The following is a 23,045-nucleotide window of genomic DNA, read 5'->3' on the forward strand; positions in this document are numbered from 1 at the left end:
GACAAAAACTAGTTACGCTCGAGCGCAAGAAGGCCCGCTCGAGCGTCAAGACACAAGAATAAAGTACATCCGTTCGAGCGCGGAAACCAGTCCGCTCGAGCGTAGATTTCTCCCTCCCAGAACTTACACCAAAAAGTACCACCCGCTCGAGCGCTAACAATCCCGCTCGAGCGCGACCCGCTTGAGCACAAGAAACCAGCTCGAGCGTAGAAAACACATCTGCAGAAGTTTTGCAGAGGCACGAAATACGGGAAGTGTGTAAACCCCGCTCGAGCGCAAGAAGACCCGCTCGAGCGGACCGTTCAAAAACTGGGCAACAACAATGGGAGCTAAAGCTCTACCAATCTGCAACAACCAAGCCCAACACATTCTAAAACTCAAACAAAAGAGTTTAAAGGTTGACAATACGATAGGTACAACTACCAACTCCACGGAACCGCGTCCGGAAAACAACAGAACAGTAAAAGGATAACCAGGATCGCTATAAACGTCTTGTCAGTTGCTTTGCACGTCGCTCCACTACTCAGGCACGTCTGAAACGTAACTTATTCCTTTGGACACGTTGCATGCCCCCACTGGTCAAGTACATCTATTACAACCGTCTTGTACTATGAAATTTGAACAGTCCTGCCCATTTTGTCTTGACTATATAGCTTTACTTTTTTGAAAGGCCACTACTGTTCATCTTTTTTCTTGCTAGACCTTGTTTTCCTGAGCTCCCACTCCTCAACCCCTAATCTTCCTGCGCTCAAGACTAGGCCTACGCATCTCATGCTTTCTTTAACATTGCCAACATTCGTTTCATTAGATTGGATTCGGATTTCATTTCCAAATCGGTAAGTTCTTCATCCTTGTAACTATTTCTGCTTATTTCTAAGGATGGTGTCTCAGTTACTAAATATGTGTTTATAAACACTAAGGTCCGAACCAATATTGAGAACCTCAAAATACCATGAATAAACTTGAAAACACGCTGATTAACACTAAGAACTAGTCTAGAACTATGTCTTTTTTATCCAAAATTGTGCTATGACCGATCTAGGCAACTGTTTGCGACCTTTAGGCCTGCACTTGACCGAACTAGGCATGCATTGATAAATAACCATGCTATAAAACTTAGCCGGTCATGTTTCGTGGCCGAACTGGGAATGGTTTGTAACCCAGTTGTAGTCGAGCTAGGCTTATTTTGCTTTGTCTATTTTACTTAGCCCGGTCCATTAACTGGGCATAACACTTGTTATTTCCACTTTGCAGACTTGACTAGGTTGGCCAGGTACACCCTTACACTTTGCTGCAGAGCAATTTTGCTCAACCAATCCATCCAAAGTCACATCAGCGTCGGGTTAGGCAGCTGTGTTCATTTTAACATTACAATCTTTTTAAGTTTAATGGGTAAATATCGATTCCTGGTAAGCTCACCCGGTACCATAACTGAGTTCCGAAGGGAATACAACATCCCTGACGACGTACATATCGAGTTAGTCGCATCGGACACCACGCCATGGGGCAAGCTGGGCTTCGTCCTTTTTACCCTTGTATTGATTGTAGAAGCTGGGCTTCGGTTCCCTGTACAGCCCTTCATCTGTGAATTTCTTAGGCAAACCAGATTGTGCCCTACCCAACTATCCACAAGCACTTACAGAATAATAAATGACATCGCCGAGTTAAACCCCTGGCTAGGCCTCAACCTCGAATTGGCCGTGCTATTTCATCAATACTCGCTCGGCCGAAATCACGACGGTTGGGTTTATTACCTCAAAGTAAGAAGAGGTCGAGAAAAAATTATCAAAAACACACCAGACAAAGATTTAAACGATGATGATTTTCTCTGGGTTTCTGGCCATTTTGAAGATCAGGAAGCTCAAATACCGGACTACAATATAAACTGGAATAAAGAAACAGCTAGCAAGAGTATCCCGGTTCAATATCCTTTGTTATTTCAACAACCCCCGTGCTAACCCTTTTGCATTTTTTTTATTTTTATTTTTTGTAGATTTGAACCAGCTTAAATCAAATTACACCCACGCTAATCAAGACACCCTTCGTGCCGCATTTCGATACCGCCACCGAGATTGGACCGAGCTATCCGTGCCCTTCACCAAACAGACTACGGCCATGAATCAAGAGGGCTAGATCGAGCTGCCTTCATCCAGTTAGGTGCTCGAGACCGTGGTCGCCCTTCCTTCCACCAGAGCCTCTTTATCTTGGCCCAGTAAGAGGGCCTGTACTTCGGCTAACAAATCACCGAAGCTAGAGGATGAGGAAAAAATCAAGTAGCTTCAAGCCGCGTTCCCTCAACACTCTCCTGTTGGACACCGTGCTACCCCATCCCCTACTTCGGCGTGGTCACCAGCTGTGTCCTTCAAGGGCCAAGCTGTGACTACGTCGGATTCTGTATGCACTGAAAAAGACCACCTTCTGGCTTTCAATCTAGCCTAGAGTGTCTGCCTCCCAGCCGACATGGAGCATTACGCCCATCTTACCAAGTTGAAGGCCATTCGATCCGCCAACAAATCGCTAATTCTGGTAACCTTGAATTCTACGCTAGTCTTTTTTCTTTCTTGTCGCTCAGTTTGTAAAATTTTTTGGGTATGATGTGCAGGCCGTGCAAAAGAACCAAATTTCCCATCAGCGCGTGTTGAAATTACGAAAAACGACCAAGGCGGCCATTGCAAATGGTAAAGCCAAGGAAGCTAAGCTGAAAGAGCTCCAAACAAAATTTGCTAAACTGAGCGTCGATCGTGATCGCTTGGCCGAGCTTGTTAGTACTATTGAGGAGGACAAGCAAAAAGCTCTGGCCGAGCGGAAGGACCGCTACCTTCGGGAGCTTGCTAAATTAGAGAAGACGAAAGATACCGAGATAAAGGCACTTCGAAAGCAAATGGAAGATGCCGAAGAGCGCTGTTTTAAAGAGGGTGAAGAGGTCTACGTCAAACAATATCTTCTTTAAGAGTGGTTGAAAAACCGCGGTGGAAAAGCTCAGTCACGCACCGAACGCAGACATTTTTGTGAATCTCCCTTCACATTACATACCGAGCAATATGGTGGACTACGCAAATGCAGTCCAACAGAAGCTTCTGCAAGAGGGGAAGAAGGAAGAGGAGACCCCTGATCTGATAAATGCTCCACATGTTGGCACTAATCTCAGTCATCAGCCTTCTCTGCCTAGCACGGTTGATGTGGAGCCTTCGACCGAACTACCCTAAGAGGCAGTTGCTCAGACCAGCTTACCCAGTGGCGAGGACCGGGTTGACCTAGACACTGACCTTGATGATTTGTTTGCTTGACATATTCCCTGTAGTGTTTTTTCCTTTTGTTTTGATGAATGTAACTGGGCTATATGCCCCACCTTTTGTACTCAATATCTGATGAATGAAAGAAATTTTTCTTTTTTAATGTCTTCTTGTTCGGTTACATAACTTTTTTTGCTTTGTAGTGTTTCAGTTTTACTACCTACCCAGCCAGCTTAGTTAGCTTGGTCATTCTTTATATTGCCCTCATTTTTTGGCCGAGATAGTTATCTCAGTTGAAAACCACTTCGGAAACTACAAAAACTTTTTTAACCGAGATGTGTGCCTTGATCCTTATCTCGGCTACAGGAAAATAGTTTGACCGAGCCTGCCAACTTACTTGAGCCAAGATTCTTATCTCGGCTGAAGAACGAACTAAGTGTTGGTCAAATCTACTAACTTTCTTGAGTCTAGATCCTTATCTCAGTTAAGGAAGAAAAATTTATTGGTCAAACCTACCAACCTTCTTGAGCCTAGATCCTTATCTCAGCTGACGGACGAACTACTTGTTGGTCAAACCTACCAATTTTCCTGAGCCTAGATCCTTATCTCGGCTAAGGAAGAAAAATTTGTTGGTCAAACCTGCTAACATTTTTTAGCCTAGATCCTTATCTCGGCTAATAAGTGCAAAGTGTTGGTCAAACCTGCCAATCTCTTTGAGGTGCCCCCCAGTTGGGCTATGTGTACGAACAATTTTATACAAACAAAGGAAAAAATTTCTAACAAAAAAAAGCCTACTTGTTTTATTGAAAAAAAAAATTACAAGTGTTTTAATAAAAAGTTAAAAATAAAATACTTTGAGATTGGCCGTGTTCCATGCCCTGGGAATAGCTTTGCAGTCCATGTCTTCTAAGCGATATTCCCCTTTTCCTGCTAAACCAATCACTTTGTACGGTCCTTTCCAGTTAAGGCCTAACTTGCCATCTCCAGGTACCAAAGTGTTGCCCATTACTTTGCGCAGTACCCAATCTCCAATCTTGAATTGTCTTGGGTGCATTGTTTTGTTGTATTTCTTAGATAACTCTTACTGATATGAGGCAATGTGCACCAATGTCCTTTCTCGTCTTTCTTCTGCAAGGTCAAGTTCCAGGGTTATGGCCTCACCGTTCAAGTTTAGATCAAAATTTTCACCCCTAATAGTGGGGGGGCCCACTTCCAATTTGATTACCGCCTCCATGCCATAAGCCAAGGAAAAAGGCATTTTGCCAGTTGATCGCCAAGGTGTAGCTCGGTAAGCCCATAAGACATGGGGAAGTTCCTTAGCCCACTTGCCTTTTTCATTTTTCAGCCTCTTTTTTAGTCCGTCCAAGACTACTTTGTTGGAAGCCTCAGCCTAGCCATTGGCTTGGGGGTATACCGGCGTAGAGTTGTAGAATTCTATCTTGTATTCTTTGCAAAAACCCTGAAGATCTTGCCATCAAACTGGGTGTCGTTGTCAGATATCAAGGCCTTAGGAATGCTGAACCAAGTTATGATGTTTTGCCAGACGAATTTTTTGACATTTTTTTTCTTTTTTGGATGCGTGTGTTTCTACCTCTACCCATTTTGTGAAATAGTTCATTGATGCGAGAAAGAACTTTCTATTGCCTGGCACAGTTAGGAGTGGTCTCACTATATCCAAGCTCTACATTGCAAAGGGCAACGGGCTGGTCAAAAGTAGGAGCTCTTTAGCTGGTTGATGTATTTGATGTGCGAACTTTTGGCATTTCTCACACTTCTTGACATATTTCTCTGAATCTGTTTGCATGTACGAAATTGCTTGGTAGGCCAGCGATCTTCCCCCTTGGTGGCTTCCACAAACGCCTTCGTGTATTTCAAAAAAAAAATGCCTCGACCTTACTGAGATGGACACATTTCAAGTAAGGTCCTGCGAAGGATTTTTTGTATAATGCTAGTGATGGGGAGAGCCAAAATCTCTGCGACTTTGCTCTAATTTTGTTGGTTTCTTTCTTTTCTTCCGGTAAGGTGCCATCTTTTAAAAACACTATGATGAGATCCATCCAAGAAGGGCCTAGTTCGGCGTAACTTGCTTCGGTTGCTTCGGGTTCTTCAATATTTGGTCTGGGTAGGAAGTCAATCAATAATGGGTGTGGAATAGATGTATCTGCCATTGACGCAAAAGCCGGCCAGCTCATCTGCTTTATGATTTTCTTGTCGGCCGATTTACTCTATCCGAACTACTTCAAACTTCATGATCTCCTTTCTGACCAACTCCTGGTACTTAGCCATTTTATCATCTTTTGCTTCATAGTCACCCGAAATCTGGTTGACTACCAGTTGGAAGTCATTGTACACCATTAGCTTGGTGGCATTCATGTGAAGTGCTGATTTCAAACCCACTAATAAGGCTTCATACTCCACCCCGTTGTTGGATACTGGGAAGCCAAGGTTGATTGTTTGTTCAATTGTCAGGCCATTCGGTAAGATGAGGACTATGCCTAGCCCTGCACCGTGCCTGTTGGATGTTCCGTCGATGAAGAGTTTCCATATCTCTTCTCCCTGACGAAAAGCCTCCAGCAAGTGAAGGGATCTGATGATGTCTTGGGATCAGGGGCGCTGCAGATGCCTTCTTCCAGGTTAATGTCTGCCGTTGGGCTTTGATCCTCACTGTCTGACTGTCTTAAGACTTTATTTTTGGATGAGTCCTTGCTGGCAGTGCTGCGGTCTGTTCCTTTTTTCCTTTCTTCAGGGGCTAAATGACTTGCTGTGTAGTTGAGCGTCTTGTTTTGGGGGCTGTGCTATTCCTACAGCACTTTTCCCCCATTTTTTCGGCTGCTTCGGTCAAATTAATTAGGTAAACATAATGATTGTCTAGTGCAAATTCGACCACGAAGTCTACCAAAGCTTGGGCCTTTATCGCGGTTCTTGATTGAAACTTAATGTCGAACTACCCCAACTCCACTGCCCACTTCAAAATTCGTCTAGAAAAATTTGCTCTCTCAATCAAAGCTTTTAAGGGGAAGGCCCTTAAGACAACCACGGTGTGGACACGAAAGTAGTGCGACAATTTTCTTGAAGCCATCATTAAAGCTAAGGCCAACTTTTCGAGCGGCAAGTACCTTGTTTTAGCGCCCAACAATGTCTTGCTCACATAAAAGATAGGCAGGTGTGAATTCCCACAACTCTTACCAACACTGCGCTAACTGCATGCTGTGAAACTGCTAAGTACAAAAAGAGCTCTTCTTTTGGTACTGGGGTCACTAACAACGGAGGCAAAGTCATGTAGTTTTTTAAGCTTTCCAGGGTGCAGTCGCACTCATCATCCCACTCAAACTTGGCTTTCAGTGCTTGGAAGAACGGTCGACACCTGTCTGACGATCGACTTATGAATCGGTTTAGTACGGCCGGTAGACCAGTGAGATGCTACACCTCCTTAACTGTGTTGGGCCTCTCAGGATCTTAGATGGCTTTGATTTGAGAGGGATCAGCTTCTATACCCCGATTGGTCACTAGAAAGCCTAGGAATTTTCCTGACCCCAAGCCAAATGTGCACTTAGATGCGTTTAATTGCAACTTGTGGTACTTCAAAATTTGAAACATCTCATCTAGGTCCCTGAGATGGTCCCCTCCCATCTTTGCTTTTGACTACCATATCATCTATGTAAGCCTCCATTGTTCTGCCTAATAATGGTTCAACACATTTTGGTGATCATCCGTTAGAATGTTGTCCCTACATTTTTTAGGCCAAAGGGCATAACCTTGTAGCAATATAATCCTCTGGGTGTTGTAAACGACGTGACCTCCTAATTCGGTTCATACATAGTGATCAGATGGTATCCGCGATACACATCAATAAAGCTAAGTCGGTTATGCCTTACTGTTAGGTTTACCAGTTGGTCTATTCGTGGTAGGGGAAAGCTGTCTTTCAGGCAAGCTTTGAAAACCTTTTTCTAGTCTATGCAAACGCGCCATTTGTCATTCTTTTTTGGTACGACCACAGTGTTGGAAATCTACCTGAGATAGTGTATTTCTCTGATTGCCTCTGCTTCCAACAAGTTTCCCACTTCTTCCGCTACTATCTCTGCGTGATTGTAATAACCCTTACCACTGATTACTGATAACCCTACTGATTACTGCTAAACTGAGATTGATTATGAAAAGTAATTGAATCGACTGAAATACTGAACTGACTGATTGAATGTGCTAGTTTAAATGCATATCTATCTGTTGACTGTTAAACTTATCTGTCCATGTTTTATGTTTAAACTGCAAATTGAAGGCCTTATCGGCGGCCGAATCTGAAATTGATTGATGACTTATGATCATTAAAATTTATGTGATTTTATGACATATTTAATTAAAATGTGATTTGGTATGTTTAAATTAGATTGAATTGAGCTAAATTGCAATAGTTGGCTTAATTACCAACATACCACTTAGTGGGCCAGGTCTTAAGCGTTTAGTTGATTCACATATGTGAGCCTTAACACATTTCACCAGCCATTTGAGAGGCACAAACCCGACTGAGAGAGAGAGGTAGAGGAACTTAGCTTCATCTTGAATTTTGCTTGGAAATTTGAAGGAATTGAAGGATTGAGTGCATATTTGAGCTTGTATATCTTGCATCCTAAGGTAAGAACTCATCTTCTTGATTGCTAAATTAAGTCTTATGTTGTATGGTTCATGGAAGTCTAGAGATTAAGGTCATGAATTAGCTTAATTTGGTGAGTTAAAGCTTGAATCATGCATGCATGTTTATATCCTAGCATTTTGAGGTTGAAGACATGGAATTTGGAACATGCATGTTCATATTATTGGTGTAACCCATGGTTTCATCATGTTTTGGAAAGAATTGGCTTAATTGAGCTAGCTTTTGAAGCTTTGAAGTTGTTGAATTCATACATGTTACACATTCATCATGTTCTTGAAGTATTGTTTGAAATTGGGTTTAATTCCCTCACCTTTGGGCCTTGATTTTACAAATTGAGCTTTGAATCATGTCATACTATGTATTTACAAGTGTTTTCCAGGAAATGGGCCCAAAGGAATCGAATTTGTTACATTTGTTGTTGAATTTGAGCTTGAGGTTCAAATCTGGGAATTCCAGATTTTGAACTCATGCTTGAGCGGGGTTACTGGCGCTCGAGCGTGGAAATCGTGCTCCCAACATTTTGTTCTATTTTGAAGTCAACTCGAGCGGGGTAATTTACGGTCGAGCGGGACCTTGTGTCTTACGCTCGAGCGGGTGTCGAGCGCCCAATTGAGCGTGAATTTCACCTATCCAGCACTTTTGACTGTTTTTCAGTATGCTCGAGCGAGTAAGTCTGCGCTCGAGTGGAAACCTTTGTCTGCATTTCCGCTCGAGCGAAGTAACCGACGCTCGAACGGGACCCCTGTTTTCTAAAAACTTTGAAAATACTTTTAAAGTGCATCTTTGCATCCTCATTTCATCCTAGGCATTCTTAGGCCTAGTTTAAGGCATCTTAATGAGGATATAGTTGTAGAACCACACCGAGTCTAAGTAGGGACTAAGTCTTTGTTTCCCGAATGTGAACTTAGTGTGTGTTCATCCTGTAAACTGTGTAGGGTTGGCATCTGAGGACGCGCTCTAGCTTAACTGTAGCCCAGAACTCTGTGAGTAACAACTGTGTAAAGATATGTTCAAATATGATTATCTTCTGAATAATTAAACTGTACTGTTTTCTGAAATGATACTGTTATTGAATGAATGATGTCCTAATTGTGAACTGTATTGTGACATCCTTAGCAACTACTGTTACTGTTATTATTACTGCTACTGTTATAGAGATCTCTGTCAGTTCCCATGTTGGAACCACTACTATTTACTGATATGATGGCCATCAACTGACTGTTCGGTTTGATAAGACCTACTGTAGTGTTTTGCTACTGGATGTACCACATATGACTGTAATGACTGAATGATTGACATACTGATTGAAATAATTGTTTTCAATACTGTAAGGACATTCATTCTTACCCTCTTTACGCATTATGTTATTCACTAGGCTTTAGCTCACTGCTTATATATATATGTAGGTGTACAGGCACTGGACCGTTGCTAGAAGCATCGGGGTAAACTCTAGTTTTGTCAAGCCAACTTATGTGCCTCACTGCGAGGTTCCGAGCTTGCCAAGCTATGGCTTAGGGGTGTTTTAATTTTCCCCCGTCTGTCTCTGTATCTGTTTTGTATTATTATATAGACTGATATCACTGTACTGTACTGTCTTAATAGGGATTAAGTCCCTGACCTGGATGATTGTAAATGTTGTACAAACTGTTTTGCACTGATTGTATATATGTATGAAAAGTTTTTTGCATACAGACTGTCACAGCTTATTGGACATCGTCTATTTACTGTTTTGGCTTCCGCCATGCCCCTGTACTCTGTATTATTGTTTGACTGTTAAGCAGGCCTTCGGTAATCACGGATTACTGGCCGGTTACGGTGCTAAACCCATAGGAGCGGGTTTGGGTCGTGACAGTGATGGAGTGTCGATCGGCGAGTTCGTTGTATAATTGGTCTAGCGGTTGGTTGGACATTGAGTTGATGGCAGATAAAGTTGGGGTCAATGCCAGGCATGTCATACAGCGTCCAGACAAACATTTCGATCTTAGAGGTCAAAAATTCCATGATCTCTATTCTCTCGGCGCTGGACAGAGACGAGTCGAGCAAAAAGAACTTTTCTGGGTTCTTTTCATCTATCCTCACCTCTACCAAGTCTTCCACTGCCTTTTGTTCGGCTTCTTTGTCGACGTCTACAAACAGTTGGTTGCTTTATGGCTTTTTTACCATTTGTACAAACCCTTTTGCAGACCGGCTGCTATTTATTATAATGAAGCACCATTTCGACATGATTTGGTCCTTTAAGACTTCTTCAATCATTCCGATTTCGTTGAAGAACCATAACACTTGATGGTAAGTCGATGCCACTGCTTGCATGGCGTGCAACCATGCTCTTCCCAAGATTATGTTGTAAGTGGAAGGGACTTTCAATATTAAAAATTTCACTTGTTTCGTCATCGTTCCTGCTTTGACTGGCAGAATTATCTTGCCCACCGGCCATTTTGGCATTGAGTTGAAGTTGACTAAGGGAGATGTTGCGGGTGCCAAGGCTTTGTCCTCCAGTTTTAGTTGCTTGAAGGTCTCGTAGTACATTATCTCGCAGGAGCTCCTTTGGTCAATTAGGATCTGCTTGATGTCGAAGTTCTTGACGCGTAGAGTAGCCGTTCGCTGCCTTCTTTGTCCTCCAGTTAGAGTAGCCCTTGGTCAACCATGCTCCACAAGGCGTCGTTTTGAGGGCTTTGTGACCTTGCTAAGTCTTTGTCAGAAAAGGAGATGTCGTTCGCTGCCTTCGTTTTTCGCCTTTTGACGGTAGGTTGTGCACTTAGTACCTCTCTCAAGTATTCAGCCTTTTTTATCATCCCTCTGAGTTTACATACCCATTCAAGTTCAATGATCTCATGTATTACGTTGATTATGCCTTGTGGCGGCCTGTCGACCGGCATCCCATTCGGCCTGTTGCGGTCCTAAGAGGCCGACTATGTTCCGCCCTCAATATATTGGTCCAGGTGACCTACGGCTACTAACTCCTCCAGATGTTGCCTCAATGGCGTATAGTTTGCAGTTCGGTACCCCTTTTCATCATGGAAGGTACAACGATACCTATCATCATAGCCCCTTTGTGCTTCTCCCAACTTGGCTGGTTGCCGAATGAAGGGTTCATCACGTGTCTCGCTAAGAATCCAGTAGATAGGTTCATTAAATACTGTGGTGATGGTAGTGCGGACTCTCAGCTTCTATGCTTGGAGGTCCTCTCTGTTGGCTTGTCTGCCTCGCCCATTTTCGCTCGATTGCTCTTCCCGTCCGACTATGTTTACTTTTGCCACAAGTTTTCTGTCTGACATCGCTGTTGTGCCAGTTTTTGCTTTGGTGCACATGACATCTTCTTATACCCGGATGTGCTGACGCACTCTTTCCATTAGGGCCTCCAGTGTGAGGGGTGAAGTCATTACCATTGAGTCCCTCAATTTATTACCAGCCGGCAAACCTCATTTGTACTATACGATAGCTAGGTTTATGGGGCAATCTCCAATCTTATTAAAAGTCTCCCAATACCGGTTATTGTAGGACCTCAATGTTTCCTTCTCGCCCATGTTTATAGAGAGAAGTTAGTCAATTTCCACAGGCCTCATGGTGTTTGTTCTGAATCTGGTCACAAATGCCTTTGCTAGTTGCGCCCATGAAGCTATGCTACCTTCTGGCAACCTTTCAAACCATGCTAAACCTAGGTCACCAAGGTTGGAAGGAAACAGGATACACATTAGAGCCTCCTTTCGCCGATACACGGCCATAACCTGGCGAAAGTGGTAAAAGTGCATGTAGGAGTCCAACTTTCCCTCATAAGTAGTGAATTTGGGCTAGTGGAAACCTAAGGGTAATGGTGCATTCTCTATCGTCAGAACGAACGGCGAGCTCTGCAACCTTGCTAACGCTTTATCTGCTGGTTTGTAGGCAGGGCGTGGCTCTGGCATTCCAACCTCGGCACTCCCATGTGTTCTAGGAGCCAACCGTTGTAGTGTAGAGACGCTGTGGGGGTCACCCGCCTGAGTGTCTTCACGCTTGAGTGTCTTCTCTTCTTCAAGCCTTTTCCTCTAGGACTGTCCGCAGGTTCGTCAACCTAGGCAACTCTCTATGCCTAGATGTCATTTGGTGTGAATGCGAGGGCCGATAACTGCTTCCCTCCGTATAAGACCTTTCAGTTCTCGTTCTCTCAAACCTAGAGTAACGAGTCTTAGAAGTCCTTGATAGTGTATCGCCTATCTTGAGGCTTCTACTTTCAGCTTGTGACAGTGTGACTTGTCTGTCACGATCCTTTGAGTGGTAAGAGCGTGTGTTGCCTTTACGCCCCTCTTTCGTTGCCACACATTTGCCTTTTATCTGGCACTTCATTGTCTCCATGTCTATCGCCATCCTCCGTATTAATTCATTTTGCTCCCTTATGCGATATTTCAGAACCTGAGGATCCAACCTCTGCCACTGCCTGTTAGGGCTTTGGGAGCAACGAGGACTGGAGCCCCGTCTTTCTCGTGTGTTCCTCCGTTGATTCCGTCACTGGGGATCTAATTCTGTCATAGGCGGGATGAAGGGTAAACCTTCGCGCCTCCCGCCCCCTTCCGAGGTTGACCCATCAACAGCAGGATATGGTAAATCTTTATTGCGCGTCATAGATTCTAACTAAAGAGGAAACTCAATCAAAAGGTTTGTTCTTTGTGTGTTTTCCAATAGACAGCACCAATTGTATGAGCACATAAATATTCTTCTTGTATAATTCTGTTGATCAAGTTTGCACTCCTTTAAACGTCGTCGCTTTATTACCTGAAAACACAAACGTGAGCTAGCCGGCGGATGTGTGCCGAAAACCTCTCTGATGCCTAAGTCAGCAAATAAACAATAGACACAAAAGCTCTGTGTGTTTGAGAGTAGAAATTGTGATACCTCTACATAGGTCTTGCCAAGAGCTTTTATAGATTCCTCGTGGCACAATCCTAATAAGACTCTTACTTACCAAAGCCCTCCTAGGAACCACATTCCCCATGGATAACACTTATCATGGCAACACTTCACTCACCGCCCACCAAATGAGATGGGTGAACCCTTTAACTTGGTTCATACTGTGGCCAACCAAGTTACCCCGGCTCCGTGCCCAACACGGTCAAGCCACGGTAACCCTATATCACCATGCTAATCACCCAAATCAGACAAGGCTTTGTCTTCAAACAGGCTCAAATTTCAGCAACCCATCCAACCATCCTGGTAACTACCTCAGCCCAGAGCCGAAATACAAAACATCTTCTTGGCCTATTACGCGGCCCATCATCCAAAGAAGGCTCGTTCTAGCTCGGCCCAATTTGCTCACAAATTACCCTCTCAACGTCCATCTCTGGGTTTAGATTATTAACATATATCTCCTCATGCCGGCTACATTTACTAGAAGAAAAAAGAGGAATTACAAATCAGTGTAGATTTTAAAAATAAATTTTAAATTAATGATAAAATTTACCAACTTTAATAATTGAAGTTATAAACTTTTTCATAAGTTTGTAATTTTTTTGGGGTCTTACCACTAATTAGCAAATTTCTCAAGAAAAAAAGGGCGTTATTTGACAACACTAACAAGTTTTAGTTTTTTTTTTCTTTTGCGTAAAATATTCATACATCTTTTAAGATTTGAAAAAAATTAAAATAAATTTTATAATTTTGACCTAATTATATTAGGCTTCTTAATAATGTTTTAATTCACGTAATGCTTAGTCAGTTTCTATCAGTAATTCGTTAGTCATATGAATGAAAAATGATATTATCATCTCTTTTGTATTAAAATGTAGATTTTATCTTGTTTATATGTGTTTTCACATCATCTGCTTTAGCCTTTTTAATAGGAAGATTGGTGTAATTATGCCAAAATTATTGAGTTTACTGTATTTTTTCTAAACCTTAGGAAGGTTAGTGTGATTTACTCATTTTTTTATTATAAAAAATGAGAAACTACAAAAATTTGAAAAAATGAAAATAAAATCTAAGAAACATGCATGGTGAGTCGCTAGAGGTAATGGCTAGTTGTAACAACCCCTATCCGTAATTAGCCATTAACCCGTATTTAATGATGCTAATTGAATGGATCAAATGAATTATTGGGGTTAGTATGTAAATTGCATGATATTTGGTCTTCTATCTGCTACTTATAGAAATATCTGTTTGAAATTCCACATTAATATGTAAATTGAAAGCCTTATCAGCATCCGAAACTGAAATTGACTACACCGATGTGTTATTTGAAATTTTCAGAACACTATGGCAAATTTTATTAAAAATTGATTCAGAACGATTCGTTAAGTTGCGTTTGGCTAGCTTAATAATCCAATTAATGCATTTTTGACATCATAGCTTTATTTATGAGCCTTAAGCTCATTTTGAGCTCATTTCTTCATCCCCCCATAGTGCAAAAATCTGAGAATACATTCTAGAGTGAGAGTGAGACTCCATTTTAGAGAGAGAGTGTGGATTCAAGGAAGAAGTGAAGAATTTTGCTAGAGTAGCTCAAGTTTGGCAAGGATCTTGTGTAATTGAGGGCTTTTGGTGAGTATCTAACCCATAATTCATGATGAAGTTGTGTTATAAAGATGCATTCATGGAGTTGTTAGGATCATTTGCATGTAATTTACATATGGTCGTGAAGAGGATGGAGGATTTGACTATACTTCCACTTGCATGTGTATATATATGTAGAGCACTACAAGAAAAGTGAGTTTATGAGACGGAATTATTTGCGACGGCACACTTGCCGTCTCAAAAAGTCACTTTTTGCGACGACAGAAAATGCCGTCTCAAAAAAATAGAGTATTTGCAACGGCACCATTTGCCGTCTCAAAAAAGCAGAGCATTTGCGACGACACTATTTGCCGTCTCAAAAAATGAGAGTATTTGTGACGGCAAAAAATACCGTCGCAAATACTCTCATTTTTTGAGACGGCAAATAGCGCTGTCGCAAATGCTCTGCTTTTTTAAGACGGCAAATGGTGCCGTTGCAAATATTCTGCTTTTTTGAGATGGCATTTTCTGCCATCGCAAAAAGTGCCTTTCGTGTTTTTTTTTTTTGTTTTTAGCGAATATTTTTTAAATTTTAAATATTTTTTTAAATGCACCTTACTTAGATGTATCTAAAAAATAAAAAATTATGAAAAAATATTTTTAAAAATTAATAAATACATAAAAATACAAAAAAAAAATGTATTGAATTATTGTATTTTTTTTTATATATTTTTGGTATTTAGTGAATTTTTAAAATATTTTTTTTACAATTTTTTTTTTATTTTTTAGGTGTATTTATGTTAGGTGTGTCTAAAGATTAAAAAAAAATACTTAAAATATTAAAAAAATTCAGTAAAAATAATATAACACGGAAAATAAGAAAGTATAATTTTCTCAAAAAGTTTTTGAAAAACTCTAACCTAGCATAGTGATTGTGGTTTTGAGATAGCTTCATATATATACAGTCACAAAATGGTTTGAATAAATTCAACGGCATTTTTCTGTCACAAAAAAAATTTAAAAAAACAATATCGTCTTACTCTTTTGATATAACATTTCTCTTTTCATTCATTTTTTCATCTTCCTGTCTCTCTGTCTCTATCTTTCTCTCTTCTCTTTATCTCTTTCACTCATCACTCTTTTTTCTGTCTATCTGTTTCTCTCTCTTATTTTCTCTCTATGTCTCTCGCCTATCTCTCTTCTCTCTATCTCTTTCATCTGTTTTCTCTCTCTATCTCTCTCACTCATCTCTCTATCTCTCTCATTTCTTTCTCTCTCTCTCTTATCTTTCTATCTCTCTCGCCCATTTCTCTTCTCTCTTTGTCTCTCTATTTTTCTGTGTCTCTCTCTCGCTCATCTCTTTTCGCTCTATTTCTCTCTCTTTTTGTCTATCTCTTGCTCATCTCTTGCTTCTCTCTATTTTTCTATCTCTCTATCTATCTCTCTCTCTCTCTATCTCTTTTTCTGTCTATCTCTCTCTTTCCTTGTCTCTCTCTCACTCATCACTCTTCTCTCTCTCTCTCTCTACTTGTCTATTTGTCTATTTCTCTCTCACTATGTTCGTCTTGCTCACTCTCTTACTCTCATCTTCTCTATTTATCGAGCTCCTTCTCGATTTATCGATCCACTATAAGAAAATACACTTTTAGCAACCACTTTGTCTCTCTCTCTCTCTCTCGCTCATTACTCTATCTCTGTCTCTCTTCTTTATCTGTCTCACACAAAATTAAAATATTTTTAAAATATTTAAATATTTTAAATTTAAAAAAAAATTGATTTGAATTAAGTTTTGAAAAGACTTTTGAATTATGTGTTTGGTTATGAGTTTCGAAAAGTAATGATTATATTTTGAATTGAGTTTTGAAAAATGAATATAGAATTATGATTTGAAAGCTCAAAACAAACACCATACTTAAATCAATGGGTGGAACTATGACCATTACCACTACCACTACCACTACCACTCTCTCTGTCTCTTTTTTTTTTCTATGTCTCTCTCTCGTTAATCTCTTTTCACTTTCTTTCTCTCTCTTTTTGATTATCTCTTGCCCATCTCTTGTTTCTCTCTCTATTTCTGTCTATCTCTCTCTATCTCTTTCTGTCTCCGTCTCTCTCTCCCTTTCTCACTTATCGCTCTTCTCTCTCTCTGTCTGCCTGTCTGTTTGTCTATCTGTCTGTCTCTCTGTCTCTCTCTCCCCTACTGTGTTCGCCTTGCTTACTCTCTCCCTTATCTCTTCTTTATTTATTGAGCTCCTTTTTGATTTATCGATCAACTACAAGAAAATGTACTTTTAGCGACCACTTTGTCTCTTTCTCGCTCATCACTCTGTCTTTTTCTCTGTCTCTCTATCTCTTTTGTCTATTCGTCTCTCACTCATATCTCTCTCTCACCACCTATCTTCTCTACCACATTTACCACTACTGCAAATGCCATTCAACTACCACCACTCTTCTCTTTCTCTCTTTCACTCATCACTCTTCTTTCTCTATCTGTGTGTCTTTCGTTCATCTTTCTTCTCTCTATCTCTCTCATTTGTCTTCTCTCTCTGTCTGTCTCTCTCTCTCATCTCTTTTCTCTCCCTGTTTCTCTCGCCCATCTCTCTTTTTCTCTCTCTCTCTGTCTCTCTAGCTCATCTATCTTCTCTCTATCTCTCTATTTTTCTATTCTCTCTCTCGTTCATCTCTTTTCGCTTTCTTTCTCTCTCTTTTTGTATCGCTCATGATCTCTTGTTTCTCTCTCTTTTTCTGTCTCTCTCTCTCTCTATCTCTTTCTCTCTTTGTCTGTCTGTCTGTCTGTCTGTCTGTCTTTCTGTCTCTCTCTCTCTCACTCATCACTCTTAATAGAAAATAATTTTTATTAAAATATTATCCTTGCTTCTACCAAATAAAAAAATAATAATAATAATTTTTTATTCATTAAATTAAAAATGAAACAAATAAATTCTCAACCTTAATAACGAAAAGAAAATGAAAATTATTATTTATTTATTTATATTATTTAAATATTCATTTATGATAAAAATTATTTTTTTAATTTTTTTTTCCCCAATCCCGCCCGCTCGGTTTCCTCTCTTTTTTTTTTCCATTCCCGCGCCCCCCAAAATCCCCACTCTCTTATAACCAAAATCCCTAATTTCTACCAAATATCTCTCTCTCTCTCTCTCTCGCGACTGTGAGCATGGGCGACGACGGCGTCTACCTAAATCCCTCTCTTCTTTTTCTTTTTCGTTTTCCCGTTGTTTCTAATTCCCCCCTTTTGTTTCTCACTCACGATCTCCAATCCCCAACCCCTTAAACAAAAATATCCCCAATTTCAAAAATTTCCAAAATACTCTCTCTCTCTCTCTCCCTCTCTCGACTGCAAGCAGCGGCAAAGGGGGACGACGGCGGGCAATGAGGTGGAGGTCATCTGAATGGTTGGAGGAAGTACAGAAGCTGTTGGTGCTGGTGTTGGAGGGAGATCTAGTGGCAATAAGATGCCGTGTCGAAACTCTCATTATTCAAATCTCAATATATCTATATCTATATATAGTCGTTATTATTGTTTGTGCAATTCAAAGGCTGTTTTTGTGATTTGTTGTGAGAGAATCGCGATCAAGATCGTTGAGAATGACGAGTGTTGCTGGGATGATTGGCCGAGGTTGTGGATCTTCTTTGTGGATCCAATTGAAGAATTCGAAGAAGAAGAAAGCGATGAGGAAAAATGACAGGGTTAGGGTTTGTACTGCTTCGTATTCTGCTTCTTCTGCTGTCACCGATCCCTACAAGACATTGAGGATTCAACCAAGTGCTTCTGAATCTGAGTTCAAGAAAGCTTTCAGACAACTTGCTCTCCATGTAATTTCTTTTTCAATTTTCTTTTCAAAATGTTGTTTTTTATATTTTCCTTTTTTGATTAATATCTTCTTCTATAAAATCTGGTTCTGATTGGTCTCCTTTTCTATTAATTTTTTATTTTTTATTTTTAAATTCATTTGAAAAATGTTAGAAACTTTAGATCTTAAATTCACCTAATATGACAAGGTAGTAAAGTTGACACTTATTGCAAAAAAAAAATTAGATTCTCAAACATTTTTGATTATGCTTAGAATGAGTGGTTTGAAAAAATATCGGATAAAAAATAAATAAAAATTTAATTGCAATTGCATTTGATGCATGTTTCATTTAATGTTATTTTTCATTTATTTGATTTGATTTAATTTTTTTTGATTAATTATTAATGTGGAACCCATTTTATTAATTAATAATTATGTTTGTAATATGATCGAATTTTCAGTATCATCCGGATGTTTGCAGAGGAAACGATTGTGGGGTTCAATTTCACCACATTAATGAAGCTTATGATGTAAGTCCCCTACTCTTTTTGTCTATGGGTCTTTTATTTTATTTATTTTTAATTATGATAGAGAATTCTCATGGTTCATTCAAGTATTTTATTAATAATTTAAGAGTTTATCTTGTAAGATTTTGCCTTTAGTTGTCAAGAATAGTATGAAAACCTTTATTTGGAGTGGTTGCAACTTACATGGGTGTTGCTTTATTTAAAAGTTGTCAGTCTTGCTTCAGTAACATTAGCATTTGTGGGAACCAGGCTAGTTAATGCTGTTTTCATGGCCTCGCTTCACTTTTTTTACTCCCATTCATTTCTGGTTCAAGATTTATTGGTAGTGTTAGTGATTTGAGCTTACATCTTTCTTCAGCGATGATTTTTGTATAGGATATATGTTTCATGATGTACTATGTAATAACACAACTTATGGCAAATCCAATTACTACTTAGCATTTTTAGAGGCTCTTTTCTGTCATATAATTTCATAGAACAGAACTTTGTTTAGTCCCTGCCCCTGGTATGATTGATTATGATATGAACATATATTTCTTCTTCTTACAGGTACTTAGTGATCCCAAATGTCGAGGGTGATGGTAGAGACGAATCGAAAATCAGATCGTCCATTGGCTTGGACTCAATGCTTGATAAATAAAATTTTCAATTAAAGTGAGTTATTTAATTTTTCTTGTGCAATTGGATGAACATTTTTCTCGCCTTATGAAAGAATTTGTTTCCCTATGTTTAAAGAAGGCCCCTTCTGAGGTAGGTACCTATGCCCGCAAAATTCCTGCCTTTTTTTCACTCATCTTATTGTGAAATTTTGTGGTGTAGATTATGGAGAAACTTATGGGTCATTCATAACACTGGATGTTCTTGCTAAGAACTATTTTCTTATGTAGTTCACTTTCCATAGAAAATCCTAAATGGTTAAGAAGTGCTGTGTTGGGTTGTGTTTAATTTGATCTTTTTCTTATGATCAGTAACAATTAATTTGATCTGCCTCTTCTTGCAAGCTTCACAATGAAAAAAACATACTGAGAGAATTTTTGGGCCTTTTAGCACTTTTTGGTGCCATGTCTCCATGTATACTTCCAATAACAATCTTTGATATTCATACTTGACATTGTGTTGCTCTCATTTTGGATACTAGTTAACTAACACACATGGCCTGGATTCCTAAAATATACTTACAATAATAAAAACGAAATCTTTACTAACATATAGTTGCTCTCCCTCATGCTTGACATCTACATAATTTATGTTAGATCATGTATGATTTTGACTCTGCTTGCTGTTGAATTTTGTTGGATGCTTTCAATACCGTTAAGTTAGGAAAAATTTAGGTCTTTATGATACTAAAATGTATTTTCCAGCACATACTGTTTTGGTACAGTAAACATTTAACCATTGTGACAGTTGCCATCCTGATGACAGTGAGCTTTCTAGAGTAAAAATTTGATACTTTACAAGGTCAAATAGTTGTCTAGGTGATGTTAATGAATAATGAATGTGTAAATAGTTATTGAGGGCTGCCTTCACATGTTGGGTTGTCTTGCCAAATATTGCTTTATTAGCAATGTTTTCCCACTTGATTACTTTAGATGGTTAATATTTTTCTTGAAATGTAGCTCAACCTCTAAGCAGGTGGATTGTCCAATGCATAGAGTCTACCCTAGAGTCCATACCATACCATGTTTCCAGACAGCCTAAGCAACTCTAGACATTCAGTGTGGCTTGTTGTCCAATCAAGGGCCTAGTTGATTGACCCAAGTACAAAAGGTTATTATCCTTGATTTATTTACTCCCTTCTTAATTCTAGAATTTCTATTTAATCTATCAAATATCAAATTAGCATGGCTTCAGGTGTAATCCTTGATCAGTTTGCATTACTCTATAAAAATTGACAGTTTTTGTTTTTGTTTTTGTTTTTGTTTTGTTTCCTATATAAAGGAAAAGAGAAATTGGAGAAGTAGTCCATTTTATGCTCCGTTTGGAGGAGGAGCTCAATTTTGTCCAGGGGCAGAGTTGGTTCGCCTTCAAATTGCTCTCTTTCTTCATTACTTCGTTACTACATACATGTTATTTTCATCCCTCAAATACTTATGAAAAACATTATACAGACAAACAGACTTTTACGTAGTACCAAAATAAAAAATAAAAAACTTAAGAAAAATTATGTTGCATTAATTAATGGTTGTAAAAGATGTCCTCAAATTATGGGTTTGTTTTTTGAGGGTTTATATATATATATATATATATATCACCAAATACATTTCACCATTTTCTTCAACTTCTTAGTTAGATCCACACAATAAACTCCACCATATTTGCATGTAGGACATATCACATTCAAAAATTAATGGTGGGTCTCATTATTTATTTATAAATATGATGGATTATATACATATTGTTTTTTGTGTGGATGATGTGAAGAAATTATGCTGTAAATGAAGTTCTTATTTCGCTACAAATTATTTTGGTAGGTGGACCCAACTCAAGGAGGATCGAATGTCTTTCTTTCCTTTAGCTCGATTAGTGAATGGCTTTCAAATCCAAATAACCAGATAGGATGACGAGTTGAAAAAAATAAATTTTTTATTTTCCCATTATATACTGTTTCCCTCCATATTTCAACCTTGAGGAAAACTGAGGGTTGAATATTTTGTAACCAATTTTCATAGTACAGATTTGTATTGTGGTGATGAAACATTCGACCCTCCTTCAAGCTTGCAGGTGAATTGAATATGTGAGATTGTACGACTCAAAAAGGAAAGATTTTGTGGGATGAGGTGAAAATTTTAAGATCAAAACTGTAAGTGGAATGAAGAATTTGTGGGAACATTGTCAGTCTTTTTATTAAAACTGAGTTAAGTAACAGAAGTGATCATTGGTTACCTTTGTGAACTCTTGCTTTGTTTGAATCGTGAATTTATAAATGGAGAAAAAAGTAATTTATATTCATTTATAGTGTTTATTTTTTTCATTTCTTTTATATTTTTAAATTTTATCGGAGGATAATTATGGAACATTATATAGTGAGATAAATTTGTTGATGTGTAATTATGAATAGAAGAATATTTTATTATGAATAAATTGTTATTTTATGCAGGAATTTTTATATTATTATGTAATTATTATGGAGAAATTTTAATATTTTTAATAATTTTATCGAAGGATTTTTTTTTTTTTGTGACGGCACTACATTGTCGCAAAAAACAGAAAATTTTATTACTTTTATTGATTTTGTTACAGGTTTTACTTTTTGCGACGACACTAAACTATCGCAAAAAATAGAAATTTTATTATTTAAAATAGAAATTTTATTATTTTTTTAATACTTTTTGCGACGGCATTACACTGTCACAAAAAAATAAAAATTTTCATCTTTTTAATACTTTTTGCGACGGCACCACACCGTCGCAAAAACAATGTTTTTGCCATTGCAAAAAAAGACTATTAGCGACGGTATTTTTTGTCGTCTCAAATAACATTTTTAGTGACGGTAAAATAGTGCCGTCGTAAAAAGTCAAGAAATTTCAAACATTATTAGCGACTGCACAGTGCCGTCGCAAAAGGCAAAAATGCCGTCGCAAAAACATTAGCGACGGCATAGCAAAAACTCTTTTGCAACCCCCTCTTGCCGTCGCAAAAAGTTTTTGCGACGGCATTAGGAGTATTAGCAACGGTATTTTACCGTCGCAAAAAGTCAATTTTTTTGTAGTGAAGGTTGTCATTTAAGTTTGATTTTGAGCATCTAAGCTATATTAGTAAGTTATTTGGTACTTGCATGTTAGAATTGCCATGTTAATCACTTAAGTTCATGTTTTGCAAGAGAATTTCTACATGCATGGAGCTTATGAGCTCAATTTGCTAGTTTCTTGAGTTTTGAAGAAAAGAGTTTGAGAGATTTTACATGCATGCTTTGTGTCTTAAATTTCAAGATGGAATGAGTTTTTGGCAAAACCTTGGGCCATGATTTTATGAAATGATCCTAAATTCTTCATGTTTTACAAGGTTACTATGTTATCTCAAGTTTTGGGGCCCAAGAGATGTGCTTTGAAAGGTTAAATTTCAGTTTTGAGCTTAGTGATCAAATCTGGAAATTTCAAAAATTGTATCCACGCTCGAGCGTGGGAGTTCACGCTCGAGCGACCACTCTGAGTGCGTACACTCTGCTCGAGCGACCAAAAGTCCGCATGAGCGTGAATTGCAAGCTCCCAGAAGTTTCATGTTGTTTACAGATCGCTCGAGCGAAGGAATGTGCGCTCGAGCGACCATTCACATTTTGCATGTCCGCTCGAGCGTAGATTGAGACCAACCAGTACTTTTTCCCAAGTTTGCAGATCGCTCGAGCGACCCCTCTCATTTTGCATGT

The 23,045-nt window shown here is 39.0% G+C and overlaps 1 pseudogene; it reads left to right on the top strand.

The window, feature by feature from the left end:
- The first annotated feature begins 17,949 nt into the window (after positions 1-17,949).
- On the top strand, positions 17,950-19,261 carry LOC145819360 (chaperone protein dnaJ 8, chloroplastic pseudogene; annotated as a pseudogene).
- The last annotated feature ends 3,784 nt before the right edge of the window (positions 19,262-23,045 follow it).

The sequence above is a fragment of the Camellia sinensis genome, chromosome 2, assembly GCF_055761805.1.
Source record: "Camellia sinensis isolate YWXY chromosome 2, ASM5576180v1, whole genome shotgun sequence".
NCBI lineage: Eukaryota > Viridiplantae > Streptophyta > Magnoliopsida > Ericales > Theaceae > Camellia > Camellia sinensis.